This window comes from Bidens hawaiensis, unplaced genomic scaffold (genome assembly GCF_021521415.1).
Source record: "Bidens hawaiensis isolate Kalapana, Puna unplaced genomic scaffold, B.hawaiensis_p1.1 tig00012639_1, whole genome shotgun sequence".
Lineage (NCBI taxonomy): Eukaryota > Viridiplantae > Streptophyta > Magnoliopsida > Asterales > Asteraceae > Bidens > Bidens hawaiensis.
In genome coordinates, this window is record NW_027492043.1 from 671,812 (window position 1) to 685,423 (window position 13,612).

The following is a 13,612-nucleotide window of genomic DNA, read 5'->3' on the forward strand; positions in this document are numbered from 1 at the left end:
TAGGTTATTCGAGTCGGCGTCTCAATTACTCACAATCAAATACCCTAGGTTATTCGAGGCGGTGTCTCAATGCCTAGATCTGCTCCTTGATCCTCATTGTGCGTTGTAGTTCCCTATCTATTATTCTATCTAATACATTTAGAATTCATTGCATACCCATTTTCCCAACCTTTTTTCCAAATACCTTAATTAACATTACACAATCTTCCCATGCAACGTAATACTAAACCAAGCATTGTCTATATATTCTTACAATTAAAAAGGTTACATATTAACTTTTCTTACAACCCCCTATGCAAAACATATGATTTTTTCTTTTCTTTGCTACATGTCAAAATAATAAAAGATTAATTATACGTAACAATAAGTTTGGCGTCGTACGTTTATAATAAATTGATCAACCATCGTGTCGTTTATTAGCAACCGTCGTATAACTGCCACCACTCCATACCTATAAATACATCATAAGGCACTCCGCAGATAAAAAGCCGGCAACGGGCTCGCGATAGCAAGAGCGTTGACTTCCAGCAAGTCGGTCGATGGATTCGAACAAAATGTTTTAAGACACCAGATTGATCTCTTAACACGTTTCCGCCAAGGGAAGATGATGAAGAACCTGTTCCCCAGTCTTTTTACAAAACATACCTTTATTGTAAAATTTCTTCATTTGACATAAAAAGGTTATCCTATATAATACGAACTTAAATTATAAAAAATTAAAAAACGTTTAAACCAACATGTTGGTTCCTTCATTCACCACTTCAAGATGTAAAAATGAGGCAAACACATCGTGACACACCGTTCAATCACGCACAACGATTTGATCCATGCAACCATAGCATTGTTTCTCTTAACCGCTAACGGATAACTGCCACCACTCTCGCCTATAAATTATCGTCATATCCATCGGTTCATGGTGACAACAATAAGAACCGTGCAACCGAAGGGCTAAACGTTGTTGGTGAATGTGGAATAGGTTAGTTGTGATTGGGTCTCGGAAGATTGCCAGAAATCTCATTTGTCTATGTTTAAGCATTTGCATTACATGAATAGATGACGTCACCAATAAAACTACCTATTAAAGTTTTTTGTTTTTAAAGAAAATTCATAATGAAATTTATGATATACAAAAAATTAAAAGTTCAAATCAGTTACTTTCTTTTTCAGTGAGATATTAATATTAATTTGTTGCATGGTCACAATTATATTCAAATATAATTATCGTATGTAAACGAAATATTACCATCTAACCAAACACAAATAAACTGTTGTAACGCTACGGGTAGCGATTAACCCAATCATCGTATATGTTATTGGATAATTTTTTTCAACATATAAACTTTTAGGGTTTGGGGTAATTTTTTTGGTTTGTAGAGGTGTGTGTGATAAAGATTTTTAGACGAACAAACATGTGGAGTGGATGATTTAATTTTTTACATGTAGACAATTGATTAATTATAGGGATAATATTTTAAAATCTACTTGTACGATTTTGATCTATTTTATTTTGCATTTATTTTCAAAATTATTGTATTAATAGAAATTATATGTTAAATAAATGCAGCTATAGTATAGTATATGGAGTCCCACTTCATCAAGGTTTTTTTTAGTTGCTATATAAATGTTGATACTATGCCAATGTCATAATGAACTGAACCGAATCAATACTCATTGAATTCCCGCCGCAACACACGGGTAGTTTTGCTAGTGTTATATTACTTGGTTTAATTACATGTGTCATTATCGTTTTATGTATTCTATAATTCATTATTTACAATTGCTTTTATGCTACAAATCATATGTTATAATAGGTTTCTTAAATCGTATTGTTAAATTTAAATTTTGATTCCATGTTATTTGAATTAAATTTTGAATGTTACACTACTGAAACTAAGCTAACACTTTATTTGTTCTTAAATGTTACATTATTTAAATTCAAATTGTATGCTTCTTTAAATAAATTATATGCAATATTGTCTGTTCTAAATTGTATGTCATATTATTAATTCAAGTGTATGCCATATTGGTTAATTTAAATTATGTGTCACTTACTTGTGTATTATTTAGATAATAATCTTTCCCTAAATTTTTATTCTTATAGTCCTGTACTTTCACTCATCATGCGAATTTTTCAAACTCTTAGGATTAATGCCTTCAACTATTTTCTTTAACCCTCATCAAAGTTTTAAATCTTAATAACCAGTAAAGAAAAGGTGCAGTCCTTACCAAATCAACCGAATGATCTGTATGCTTTCATGGGAATTTCCAATAGTGAGTGTTTATCTGTAGGCTAAAGCAGGCCTTCCTAGACTTTGAATATGATTTGATCCATCCAATATGCTTCCTATTGATTATTTCACCTAACAAATTCATTTTAAACTTCATTCTATAATGCCACAATGTGCGACATGTGTTTAAACTCATATATACCGTATCATTTTATCTAATTTTCAAATCTCATCAACACATTGTAACCCTGCTTTATCATTTACTCGCTTATTAAGTAATATAATCATGTCTGGTCTTGTTTGTTTCCTTGTTTACTTCATTAGCGTAATCTTCTGTTTAAGCTTGATTGTTTGTCTGTTTATTATATTAACATAATCATCTTCTGAACCTTGATCATTTACTTATTGCTCTTCAAAGAACCAAATTATCTAATTATTAAAACAAAGAACTTGATCATTTATTTGCTTATCTAAGAACTTTTTCGTTTACTTTTTACATAACAACGTGATTATTTACTTGAACTCGAATGTCTCTTTGTTTCCAAAGAATTTGAACATCGTATTGTCTATATAAATTATTTATCTAAATACTTGATGTCCTACTTATTTATCTAAAGAACATGAATAACTGTATGCATATCTAACAACATGAACATCTATGAACCTAAATTTATTTTATGATCACTCATGAATTTGATTTTGTTGTATCTAATTACACATGAACTTTTTCAACAGATATTTATTTATGAACATATTTTAAACAATGATTATATATGAACCTATTTAATTGATAATTACTTGGGAACTTAAACGACTGATAACCTATGAACCTATTAAATTGTGAAAACATGATTATTACTTATGCTTATTTGTTTCTTCTGTGAAAACCTGAAACTAAATTCATGCTTATATATATCTATAACAATGTGAAACTTACTATTGTTTATGATTATTGTCTTCTTCCGTAAACATATGAATCTGGATTATTATTTATGAATATCTCTGATTTAACTCCTTCCATGAACATACTTTCTCATAAAAAAACTTGATCACATACATGTTAAAGATGACCTATGAATATCTTGGGTCTTAAACCCCTTCCGTAAATATACTTCTTCATGAAACCGGACTACATACATGTTTATATTTTCGTACCTATGATTGCCTGTTGATTTAATGCCTTCCATGACATATTTCTATATATATGAAAACTTCAAATCATTACACTAGCATATTTTATATAAAACTTGATTACATATATATTTATATCCGATTATCTGTGGCTACTCCTGATCCTAATTATATTTCCATGAACATGTCTTTTCCGTTAAGCTTTATTGCATATATTCTTACTTATGATTCTCTATGAATTTTATTTCTTTTCATAAACATAATTATCTATGAAAACCTGATATTTTTGCAAAACTATGTATATGTGAACCATGTTTGTCTATAAACTTTGTTTTTCCATCAAATCTTATTTACCCATGAATTATTATTTCATTTACATAGTGCAACTTTAGTACTTACAAGGTTATTTGTCTAAGGTGTATAGACGTCTATAAACTTGTCTAGCTATAAATGTAATTGTCAGCGAAACTTGAAATCTATAAATCTATTTCCATGAGCTTGATTTTCCAATATATCTATTAGTGTGCAAAATTATCTAGTAGAAGAAATTTTTGAACAATAGCTTGTGTTACTTTTGAAAACGTAATCGCATGTAATTTGTTAATTCAAATAACTAGTCATTTAAACTTATCATGTCACCCCTAATATTTTCACCATCTTTCAACTTGCTTTCATAATCTAGTGCTCGTTTTGATGTATTCTTATTCAACAACTCGGACTGGCACATTCTTGTTCAACATGAGACATAGTTAGATTGTCATTAAACTTGTATTTTAATATTCATATTGAACAACATTTTTATCATCATGAATATTATATTTATTTATTATTACTATTGTACCTTTTTTTACCGTACACAATTGGATGAACTATGTGGACCACGTGGCAACCAGAAGAATTACGGGTGCACACGTAATTATGAAATTATACACATGGAAACCATAGCAAGTTCTGTTGTGTGTCATAGCAGAGAAAATTTTCTTAGTGATTTTAGGATAGCAAAACGAATGGAATATGGTAAGGACATGGTGGATATACCGCTGGTACTTCTCATACATAAGTGTACCTGCCATATCGCCAATCATAACGTTTTTTGTGTCACAAGGAGTTTTGTGTTACGATGAAACAATGACTAACATTATTAATATTTTCTTTTATCTTTTAACGAGTTTTAAGAATATTCAATTATTTTCTAAGCATTGAAGTTTCACCTTTCGAGTTCAAACCACTCATTTTTAGAATTGTTCTTTTCTCGGAAACTTATCTAAAATATTCAAGTCACTCTTATCGTTTACCCTTAAACTCTCTGTCACTCATCAAATTCTTGATCAAAAATTTACCGCTTGATATCAAAATAACATATTGAATTATTCTAAACCGTTATTAAAACCTGGAACTCAACATGTTAGACTAATAGACCATAATTTTTTTTATCATTTAAAATCTTCCTCAAGTATTCAGAATCTTATTCAACAATTTTCTCTTATTAAATTTCGAGATGAAATTCCCTTTAGTGGGAGAGACTGTAACATCTTTGTACTTCCATACATGCAATCACAGTCTTTTATACTGTTATTTAATAAAGTTTGTGTATTAATAATATGGAATCATATATTATTTATTTATAGTTAGTGGAATTATTATTATTTGGACAATTGCATGATTAATGTGGCATGATTAACTGGGAATGTTGAGATTAATATTTTATAACATGTAGCATTAAATTTTATCATTATTAATTTAACTTAAATCAAAAGAATCAAACGGAATCTTATATAATATTCTATTTTTGTTCTCCAAGTTTCCCTTATCCAAATTTTGAAAATTCAAGTAATCTCTTCTCTAACACACCTATAAATCGAACTCCCTAGCACCCTCAAAATTCATTCCAAGCCTGCATATTCCAAAGCCCCAAGGTTGCAAGTCGAGATCCTCCTCTTCTCAAAGATTCACAAGTCGTTTCCTTCCTAGTAACTTCTGTTTTTCGTTTAATGTGTTGTTCTTTCATTCTGCAGAAAAACCTAAGTTAGTTCTTTATTTGTCTAGTATCTCTGTAATTTTTGGTGTAAAATTTTTATAAAATAAAAAAACGCTTTTACTATTTTTCTTTAACAAAGGGTCTTGATGAAATATCCTGACAGAAACTTTGGCCTCAAAATGAATGTCATAACTCACCCATGTTTAAAAAATACGACCCAATTATTGTATATATTATAAAAAGTTGAATTAGAAAAATTATCCAACTAGAATCGCCTTAATTCATTAAAGTATCGACTTTTAGTGATTTTTATACTAAACTGACTCCGAAACAGACCCCTCGGTAGTCTATGAATTTTACATTTTTGTAATTGACATTTAAATCTTATAAAAAAAATATATCGGTTATAAACTCATTCTCTGACAACATATAAAATTTTCGTAATGTAGCTCAAAGGTTTTCTATTTTTAAAATTCGTGTCTTGAACAAGAAGCAATCTATTATTTTCTAGAAAAGTTTACCTAAAACCCTAAACCATAAATGTAAGGCCCCGAACCCGGTAGCCCTACTTTAGCGTCGGATTTACTCATAAACACAGTTCTCCAAATCAGAGTTTATTAAAACTTTTCGAGGAATATAAAACATCAATCATTTGTTACAAAACATTAAATCTTTTCTTTGATACCATAACACAAAACTTTATATTTAAAACATCTTTACTTCTTTTTTCAGATGCCAGCCGTTCAATCCATGCCGTGTGTCATCCTCATGCTAACTCTATAATCAGCTCACCTGCGTGCATACTAAAAGTCAGCTACGCTGAGTGAGTTCTAGTTAATCGAACGCCATACAATACATACACATACATACACATCCGTAGATACATATCCATACTTCACTAGTTACCCTTCTGTTCTACATACATACTTGCTACCATACATACATACATATTTACAATCACTAACCTCAGTCTACCGAGAGTACGTTCATAGTTCACCGTCTATACCTGTACTCAAGGTCGTGAACACGTACAAGGTTCGCAGTCCTTACCTACGTTCACCATTTATGGTACGTACAAGGTTCGCAGTCCTTCCCTATACCATAATACATCCACAACACATACAAGGTTCGCAGTCCTTCCCTATGTTGCAACCTAACTCATAGCACGTACGAGGTTCGCAGTCCTCCCCTATGCTACAAATACCAGCACGTATAAGGTTCACAGCCCTTTCCTATGCTGACATACATCCACAACACGTACAAGGTTCGCAGTCCTTCCCTATGTTGCAACCTAACTCATAGCACGTACGAGGTTCGCAGTCCTCCCCTATGCTACAAATACAGCACGTATAAGCTTCACAGTCCTTTCCTATGCTGACGCCTATCTACATTACGTATAAGGTTCGCAGTCCTTATCTACGTTTACATATATCATCTACTTCACGTATAAGGCTCGCAGTCCTTAACTACGCCATTACCAGCCGAGTCTATGTCCGACAGAAGCTAGAGGGATTTGCCATCCTAACTTACTATGTCGAACGTAGAACTCACATGCCATTCGTGTACCTATACACACATACTTACATATACAATAATTACATTATAACATAAGAACACTCTAGGCGTCCTTTACATCATTCGTTTAACAACCATACCCCTTATCGACACGTGCAATATCCGAAGATCGTTCACGCCCCGACAAGTATTCATTTGAAATATTCATACATCTTCGATATATAATATTCGTACCTTTATTTTTAACCTGACAGTACGCGCAATATCCGAAGATCGTTCGCGTACCGACAAGCGATCATTCATATCTATCACACATATCACATATGACATACACTTATCACTTAGGATAAATGTATTAACAACACGTCGAGTATGCACACAGCCCCGAAAACATAACAAGGAATGGGGCTAGAAACTCACCTGAACTCCGCTTCTTTTTCTGATAGCTGTAAATCCCTTCTCTATCTGAGATCGGCTGACTGTACAAGTTACACGTATCAATACTCGTCTGATCTAATCTGGTGGCCTAGTATTAGCTTACTTTAACTTATCGCTTTTAATTTATTTCCTAAACGAACTTCACTTCAGGCGAAGTTAAACCTTAGGCGAACTTGGCTTCAGGCGAAGTTAAACCTTAGGCGAACTTGGCTTCAGGCGAAGTTATCCTTAGGCGAACTTGGCTTCAGGCGAAGTTAAACCTTAGGCGAACTTGGCTTCAGGCGAAGTTATCCTTAGGCGAACTTGGCTTCAGGCGAAGTTAAACCATAGGCGAAGTTACGCTTGAAGGCGAAGTTACGCTTGAAGGCGAAGTTCATCAGGCGAACTTGATCTTGCAGGCGAAGTTATCGCGCTGCAGATCTGTTTGCCCATAAATCCTTCGTTTCTTAGCCAAATAACTCGATTTTGGTACCCACGGAATCGTATGATCGGCGCCTTCAAATCCCAACCATCAAATCGGCCTAAAATCGACGTTTTAGGGGTCCGATTTGGGCAGTTTGGGTTTCGGGTCCGGTTAACCCATCCAATCCTAACCATTTACAGTAATATTAGCTTTGTTGGATTTGTTCTTACCTTACCAACTCAGATCTATCAACAAAATCTCCGGTCTCGGCTTCGAATCTTGATCGGTTAGAATGTGTGTGTTTTGAGTGTGCTTGGATAAAGATAGAATGAAGATATTTTGGGGTTTTGGGGGTATTTATATCCCTGAAATCCCATTCTCATTTAACCCATCTCAATTAATCCAAATCCATAACCAACGTCCATTACCCGACACTAGCCCGACCCATACCAACTCCTATTCTTTTATTTATTTCCTGATAACCCGAGTAAACTTTCCCTCTATTATTAAGTAATATAATTAATATTACTTTGAAATTTCGGGATGTTACAATAAAGTTATCACATGAAACCACAAAATGCAATTATACTTCCAATCAAACACCAAATCTATTGGTATTCAACAAGGCTTCTGTCACCAAGGCTACAGCCTAAGGAAAAACTAAGTGGCGTGTCTGGGCGTGAATGGACCCACTTACTTTTTCCTAGGAACCAGAGGTCGGAGATTCTATTCTACAGATTTAATGTAACATCCTAATAACAACTTTCTTGATCATTATGGCTCTAAACCAAAGTGTTGCAAGTCTCAATTCCTCAACAACGGTGAGTTCATAGCCCCTTTTACATACTTTTAAACGTTTTATACTTTGGGGTGGAAAATATGCATAATCAATTTGCTTTACATGCTATTTTACTCAAGCTTTATTACGAAATATTTTTTATGTTTCATCATTACAAGTGTATACATATTCGCATTGACAACCATTAACTTGTTAAGCCCGTGGTAGTATGAAGATAGATCTATTGGCTCGACCCACCCACGCATGCCTCGGGTAGCGGTCTGCGTGTTCAAAATCCTACGATCACTAAGCATTAAACATAATAGTTTAATCGTGGATTAGATGACATGCTAAACATGTCAGAGGTTTGGTTGTAATCACCAAGTAAACAAGTAACTTAACACATATGGAATGCTTTCAACTTAAAATTTATTTTATTAAAACCTATGCTCTCAACAACTAATTTTTAGTTGACACTCTCACATGTTTTTCAGGTATTGGAAATTTGTTTGCTGAAGATTACTTAGTACAAGATATAGGATTTCATGTAAGACTCCGAATCTCGTGAGTCAAACAATTGGTCATCATATTAAAGATTTTCAAAAAACAAAAGCCAAATGATTTCAATTTATTAAAAAAATGTCTAGAGTTACATGCAGTGGAAATAATCAAGTATTAAATCCCAAAAACCGGGAAATGTGCCCAAAACCAAAATTTAAATGCGTATAGTTATAAATGAAAAAAATAGTTTGCGTTATTAATTATCCGACTAGATATGCCTTCAACCGTCCGAGTAGTCTCGAGCATGTCCAAGCGATAGTTCCCTACTTCTCAACTTGAAAATCAATCTAACATGCGCACTAAGTCAACTAAAGCTGAGTGAGTTCATGTTATTGTAAGTGACATCCATAAATCAATTTAAATTAATAAATATAAAAATGTTGGAGCAAATCGTAAGTAAGCAAATAAATAATTTTCGTTGGTCAAATCATAAGCAAATAAAATAATTTTCCTTGGTCAAATCATAAGTAAATAAAATAATTTTCCTTGGTCAAGTCATATGCAAATAATTAAATAAATAATTTTTTTCTTCGTCAAACACGCAACACGGGCCTCCTCACCCCGGATCTTTCCCAAGTAATATATTTGACCCCTTTCGTGGTTTAACAAAACAAAAATCACGTAACACGAGCCTCCTTACCCCGAGTCTTCCTCGAGTAATATATTTGACTCGGTCACGTTTTAAAAAAACAAAATCACGCAATACGAGCCTCCTCACCCCAGAACTTCCCCAAGTAATATATTTGACTCGGTCACGGTTTAACAAAACAAAATCACGCAACATGAGCCTCCTCACCTCGGGTCTTCCCCAAGTAATATATTTGAATCGGTCACAGTTTAACAAACCTAAACACATGATACGGCTCTCCTCACCCCGGGTCTTCCCCAAGTAATATATTTAAACCGATCGCGGTTTAGCAGAACGGCGGGCCTCCTCACCCCAAGTCACAATACACGAAGTTGAGGACTCAGGTAATATATTTGAACTCCAGAGATATAAACATGCAACACGGGCCTTCTCACCCCGGGTCCTCCCCGATTAAAATATTTGACCCGGTCACAGTTTATCAAAACATACATTTCCAAATATACACTTACAAACATCTTAATCGATTAATCAACCAAGCAAAATCATAATGTTTAACCCATAAACAATGGATAATTTAGGAATTAATACAAGGTCTAATAGTATTCTCGTGGCTAGACCATGAGTAATATATATAACCATAAGGAATATATGACCATAAACGAGTCTAAAATATCATAAGGCATAGAATATAATTCACACATAGTTTCATAAATGCACAAATACGAATAAGGCTATGTAATACCATCCAAATAGTTTAAATGGGTAAAATCGGGTAAAATTGTAATAGGGTGTGTATGCTAGCCCAAAATGTAAAAAGGTAAAAGGGGTATCATGAACTCACTTAACACAAGTCACACAAGTATCAACGAGCTAGAGAATCTCTAAGAAGTTATGCATATCAAAAGCCCAGGGAGCTATTAGAACAAAAACATTGGTCAACACAGCCCCAAAAATAGCTTAATTGGGCAGCCATCGGTTTCACCTGAACCGAAAGAATCGATGAATAACGAGTCTAATATGCAGATTTTAGCATGCAAAGATTTATGCTATTACATAGGAAAATCATAGGAATGAAATATGAAATTTTTACGCGAGTTGCAAAAATGTCTTATGTTTCTATAAATATTTTTGTTATATTTTTCCAGTGCACATAAAAATCATAAAAATTCATCCAACACAGAAAGATAAGTGCAGCTATTTCAGTGCGCAGCAAAAGCGTTTTATTTGTTTAAAAATTAATACCAAACCAAATTAAACGATTCCAATTGGGTTGGAATCCTAACTCAAAATGTGAAGTTGCAGTAGTGGAACCAACCAATTTGGACTTGTCAAAAAAGAGTTATTATGTTGGGAAGACAGGCCAGAATTTGACTCCCCGCATCAACTTTGACACACGTTTTCATAAAATCATAAAAACCATTCAAATCTCGCCCAAAAATTACAAATTATACCTTTATGGAAACTAGACTCAAAGTAGAATATCATGGAATCAAGAATCGATCATAAAACAATACATTATCATCGATTTACACACCAAACAATAAACGAGTACGAATCTGTTAGCAAACTGTTATCACCAAACTAAAACCCTAACATGTTTATGACATCTCTAGGGTTCAACAAAGGTTTTATTGGCAAAAAAGAAGTTCCTAGGACTAGTACTCACCTGGAATTAGAAGAACATGAGATGATTATGCCTAGAACCTCGAAAGAAATTAGTGGTGGAGGTGTTTTGGTGCAGCCGATCACAAGGAGAAGACAAGGAGCGACTGTTTTGTTTTAGGTTTAGGCAAAGTACATTTTGGCCCCTCTAATTTGCAATTGAGTTTACTTGTTTCCAAAGCTTGTTAAATGAACTATTAAAGTGGCCACAAGAGGCCCCTAAACCTTAAATATTAAAACTCGACTAACATACAAACTCTACAACGTGCATACCGTTAAAAAAAAAATTAGTGGGTGCTACATACTAATCTAGTCCGTTAAGTTATAAAAGGGTGCCTTGAGCAAAAGAATGGATAAACGGAGTTTTAAAATGTATTACAAGGCTCCTAAATTAGAAAGATGAAACCCCGCCTTTTAAACAAACTTTTATAAACGATCAAGCCGATTAACGAATTTTCTAGGCGTTAAAAGTCCACCCTCCTTACAATGGGATTCGTCTCTGAATCCCATCGCAATAGGAACAGACGCGAATAGAGATGAAACCTAATCATCTAATCACACAAGATGACGATAGGAACAACGAAGCTTAAAGCTCAACTGCATGAACGTTATCGTGTCATGAACAAGACTTTGATCGATATATAGAATCAACGTGAAGGTGCAGAATCCATAAACGTGATCGAAAACAAAAAGGTTTCTCATTATATTCTCTCTATTTCTCATATATATCAAGGTTTACAACAATATATGACAAATTTCAGTACATATACGTTTTGGTTTAAAGAGTTATGAAAACACATGTAAAAATCCCTATTTATAGGCTGATAAAAGCATTTCTGGCACATATGTTTTCATCCGGCGCATATGTCTGGTCAACGCATATGTTATGCCCCAGAAAAACAGAAAACTGGTTTGCGCATAACTTCTTCGTTATAGCTCCGTTTTACGTGCCTTTTTCGCCCACGTGCTTGTATTCAAATTCTCTATCACTCCACATGATAAAATATTCATTTTCACTCCATAAAAAATGCTCAATATTTTAGCTCCTTTAAAGCTCCGCTCACCTTCATTTGACAAAGACGAAAGCAATAAACGTATGCACTAACAGACTCCCTCTCGGTTATTGTCGAGTCTTTCCATTCAAATTAAGTGCTTTAACATTTTATCTCTATGTATCGCTTGTCTTGTCAACACATCTCTTTCAAATTATCAATTCCATCCTTAAGTGTAAAGAACATTTGATGTCAAGCTTCAAACAATTGTTTAAACATTATCGTCTCTGTTTGTATAGTCTTTGACACTTTCCAGAACCGAATCTTCAATAATTCTTCCCCTTAATTCTTGATAGGACCTGTTACTCATGGTAATTGTGAGTTGAAAATCTTAATTAACAATATAAGCATACTTGTAAAGAGTTTTCAACCGTTTGACAATTTACCACCACAAACATCAACAAAAAGTTGTTTAATCAAGTTCAAATTAATGAACTTGAAAAACATTGAAATTTAAGTATGTTTCCAATTGATTTTCTAAAATTTTGTATTCCAACATCAGCAGTCGAAAATAAAACGGAAAATGTAAATTCTTATTGGTTTTTAATGAAAATCAATAAAGACAGTAAACAAATGAACTTCAAAGCTATTTACAAACATGTAAACCATTACATATTTTTGTGAATTTGAGCAGGGAATCATATTGATCAAATTGCCCTTCCATCACAGTTTTATTTTCAACTTTTATTATGACTGGTGTTAAGTAAGTCATTGGTATTGTTGTCCACCTAAACCTTCTAAACAAGTGATTTAGGAATTTTTATGATAAAATTAATTGGTTCAATTAAGCACGAACCATATGTGGACCCCACTTATCAGACACAATTTAACAAACCTAAACACGTGATACAGGCCTCCTCACACCGGGTCTTCCCCAAGTAATATATTTGACTCAATCACGGTTTAACATGACAGAGGGCCTCCTCACCACAAGTCACGAGACACGAAGTCAAGGACTCAAGTAATATATTTGACCTGCCGGGACATAAACATGCAACACGAGCCTCCTCACCACGGGTCCTCCCCGAGTAATATATTTTACCCGGTCCCCGTTTATCAAAACATACACATCCAAATACACACTTACAAACATCTTAATCGATTAATCAACCAAGCAATATCATCACGTGTAATCCATAAATCAAGGATAATCTTGGAATTCATACGAGGCCTAATAGTATCCTCGTGCCTAGATCATGAGTAATATATATAACCTTAAGTAATATATGAGCATAAACGAGTCTAAAATATCCGAAGGCATAGAAAATAATTCACAC